This window comes from Balearica regulorum, chromosome 18 (genome assembly GCF_011004875.1).
Source record: "Balearica regulorum gibbericeps isolate bBalReg1 chromosome 18, bBalReg1.pri, whole genome shotgun sequence".
In the NCBI taxonomy this organism is placed as follows: domain Eukaryota; kingdom Metazoa; phylum Chordata; class Aves; order Gruiformes; family Gruidae; genus Balearica; species Balearica regulorum.
The window spans coordinates 9967052-9970842 of NC_046201.1; the positions used below are offsets into that span (position 1 = coordinate 9967052).

General features: G+C 45.2%; 2 non-coding genes across 2 annotated transcripts; both read right to left on the bottom strand.

Annotated features, from left to right (window-relative positions):
• Positions 1-2650: 2650 nt before the first annotated feature.
• On the bottom strand, positions 2651-2722 carry TRNAQ-UUG (transfer RNA glutamine (anticodon UUG)). Its single transcript has one exon. It is a non-coding gene; the product is annotated as a tRNA-Gln (tRNA).
• Positions 2723-3372: 650 nt separating this feature from the next.
• TRNAQ-CUG (transfer RNA glutamine (anticodon CUG)) lies at positions 3373-3444 on the bottom strand. The gene has a single exon. It is a non-coding gene; the product is annotated as a tRNA-Gln (tRNA).
• Positions 3445-3791: the final 347 nt, after the last annotated feature.

Genomic DNA, 3791 nt, shown 5'->3' on the forward strand with positions numbered 1-3791 from the left:
TATGTATTGATTCTGTCTTATTTCATATAAAACCTTAACTCTTTAAGTACACTTTGTTCTAACATATGTGGTTGATGAATACTTATTAAGTCTGTAACAGTAATACTGTATTAGCTATTTACGAGTATTTTGGATCACAGCTACGCTTCAAATTGTGATGGAGGAGAAAGTTGCTGGATAGCAGTAGGAGATGGTAGTTTGCTCTCTAGAATCGTAAAATAATATATTGGAGCATTGCAAGGCAGACAAGCATTTAGTGGCTTTAAACTTCTCGTATCTGGCAAGCATGATGTTGCTGGATGAAGCCAATCTGTGATGGTTGACCAGTTATGCTGAAGTTTACTATATATGGTTATTTAAAACACTGGTGCACAAGGAATGGTAAAAGTACTTGAGTGTAGCCTGATGCTAATAAGCACAGTTGAGGAAAGGATGAAAATTAGCGCCGACATAGAAGAGGGAGGTATTTTTTTCATCAATAGGTTGTGCAAAAATTTCTTCAAGGAGTTTAACAAATATTTTCATAAATTCACTTGAAGAGTTAGCACCCTAACTTCCACAAAATAATAACTAGACCTGAAGGTGGCCTGCATGTTTTTCAAGGAACAGTAAGGAGTGGTTACCTGGCCAGAGGAAAAGGAGGAGGAGCTGATCTTCGGTTTGGCACAGAACAGACGTGTTCCTGTTGCTGAGTAAACAAAGCACTAGTAAGAACAGGTTTTGGGGAGGGAAGCTAAGATGTTAAGATGTCCTTAGCTATTCTTGAAATGAAAAGTAAATAAGGAGGATTTGTGTCAGCAAAGCAGAAGTAATATCCATTTAAATTGTGCAGGGTTCAATCGGTGAGATTATACCCACTCTGAAATTGCTGCATTTCTGTCCCTATCTTGCAAGTGAATAGTTGGGTGCACCTGAAAAATAATGTCCAAATTCTGCACACTTACCTACTGAAAATCAGATTTTCCTCAGTGTGAATGACTTCCCCCCCCCCCCCCCCCAAAAAAAGACTTAATATACATATGAGGCTTTGGGCAACGTGGTCTAGTGGAGGGTGTCCCTGCCTGCAGCAGGGCGGGTGAAACTAGATGATCTTTAAGGTCCCTTCCAACCCAAACCACTCTATGATTCTATGATATAAACCAACAGTAAAATATAATGAAAGATGTTGTTAAATTGTAGTAAGAACTACTGGAAAAAACAAAGTCTTATTTGATCTCTTTGTCAAATGTATAGCTGTTTATTCAATTTAAGAAAATCAGAAGTAGTGTGATTTCGTGCAGGTCAAGGAAAACCCTTTGGCATTCAGCTCCTCAGATTTTACACCTATTTTGGTCTGTACCCCGCTGTGCTGCACTTTGTTTTTCACTGTGAGGGGTGGTTATATATGCTGTCCGTGCAAAATTTAGCTCTTCTATAGGCACATATGTACACCTGTGTTGGGTGGCAAGGTTTTGGTAGTTGGGGGGGCTACAGGGGTGGCTTCTGTGAGAAGCTGCCAGAAGCTTCCCCTGCATCTGATAGAGCCAATGCCAGCCGGCTCCAAGACGGACATGCCGCTGGCCAAGGCCAAGCCAATCAGCGCCTCTGGGATAACATATTTAAGAAGGAAAAAAAACAGTTAGAGCTTTTCCAGCTGGAGAGAGGAGTGAGAAGATGTAAGAAACTCTGCAGACACCCAGGTCAGTGCAGAAGGAGGGGCAGGAGGTGCTCCAGGCACCAGAGCAGAGATCCCCCTGCAGCCCGTGGTGAAGACCCTGGTGAAGCAGGCTGTCCCCCTGCAGCCCATGGAGGGAGGATGAGGGGGTGTAGCGATTCCACCTGCAGCCCGTGGAGGACCCCATGCCGGAGCAGGTGGAGACACCTGAAGGAGGCTGTGGCCCCGTGGGAAGCCCACGCTGGAGCAGGCTCCTGGCAGGACCTGTGGACCTGTGGAGAGAGGAGCCCACGCCAGAGCAGGTTTGCTGACAGGACTTGTGACCCCGTGGGGGACCCACGCTGGAGCAGTTTGCTCCTGAAGGTCTGCACCCTGTGGGAGAGACCCACACTGGAGCAGTTCGTGAAGGACTGTAGCCCGTGGGAGAGACTCACGTTGCAGAAGTTGGTGAAGGACTGTCTCCCATGAGAGGGACTCCATGCTGGAGCAGGGGAACGATGAGAGGAGTCCTCCCCCCGAGGATGAAGAAGCGGCACAAACACCGTGTGATGAACTGACTGTAACCCCCATTCCCTGTGCCGCCTGGGCCAGGGGCGGAGGTTGAAGCCGGGAGTGAAGTTGAGCCCGGGAAGGTGGTGGGGGAGGTGTTTTAAGATTTGATTTTATTTCTCATTCCTCTACTCTGTTTTGCCTAGTAATAAATTAGATGAATTCCCTCTCTAAGTTCAGTCTGTTTGGCTCGTGACGATAATTAGTGAGTGATCTCTCCCTGTCCTTATCTCGACCCATAAGCTTTTCGTTGCACTTTTTCTCCCCTGTCTAACGAAGGAGGGGAGTGACAGAGCGGCTCTGGTGGGCACCTGGCCCCCAGCCAGGGTCAACCCACCACAACACCCAAGCTGCCCGTGCCGGGAGCGGCGGTACCGGCGCTCTGGAAGTCGCGCAACGTTCCGTGAGGGGCCGCCGATGGCGAGGAAAAAGGGAGAGCCGTATTGCAGGTTCTACCGAGATTTGAACTCGGATCGCTGGATTCAAAGTCCAGAGTGCTAACCATTACACCATAGAACCGCTTGGTGGCACTCGCCTCCGCGAGGCCGGAGAATAAATCTATAGTAAACAAATCCCGGTGCAAAAATTCCCGCTGCCCTTTCTCTTTGCATCTTAAATTAAATGCAACCGAAATACTCATATTTATTCTGCTTTTCTGCAATATTCGTTGTCTCCGTGGTATAATGATCACTAAACTAGAACTTGCCCGCAAAGATGCAACGTCAAAAAGTAAACACGAGCAGTAGAACATCTTTTTTTCAGGGACATAAATCGAATCCTCATACCTGCACCGGAGTTCAGCAGACTGCGTCGTGCTTTTCTAATGCATAATTTATAATTGTGGTTCCACACAGGTTGTTCACAGTGTAGAAATAAAAAGAATTACTTACGTTTCAGTATACTATGGCAGGTCTGAAATGTTTTGGATAATTCGTGTAAGAATGTACTAACCTAGCTGGAAAAAAATAATAAATATGGAAAAAATCGGGAAAATTCTATGGGCTTTTTTCTCCTTCTCTTCGAAAACGTTTTTCAGGTAGCACGGCACATCAGTAGTTTATAGCATTCTAAAAGCCCAATGAAAACCACTGTTTCCCGTAACTTCGTTTTGCCTCGAACTCCTTTTCCACGATAATGGCCAGTAAATCTGCTCCGGGATAAAAAGGTTTAGGTTCCACCGAGATTTGAACTCGGATCGCTGGATTCAGAGTCCAGAGTGCTAACCATTACACCATGGAACCACTGAAAACGAGGCCCCGAGCCACTTCTATTGAGGGAAACTTGAAAAAAGACAATACTCTTTTTATGGGTTCATGAATACAATCTTTGCTTTGTTTCTCTTCCATGTATTCTGCATGTATTCACTCTATGTAAGAATTCCACTATTCATTTATCGCAACATTTTACAGCACTGAAAATAATGCACTCTTAGAAGCACCCTAGCATTAAACAAGATCACTAGGCCATTTCTCAGATCATGCCATTTAAAGCTTGAATATAGACTTTCAATACCATGTGCACTAACTTTTACTTCACACTTGTATATTCGTTTTGCTTTCATGCATTTTGGGCTGAGTATTTGCTTGCT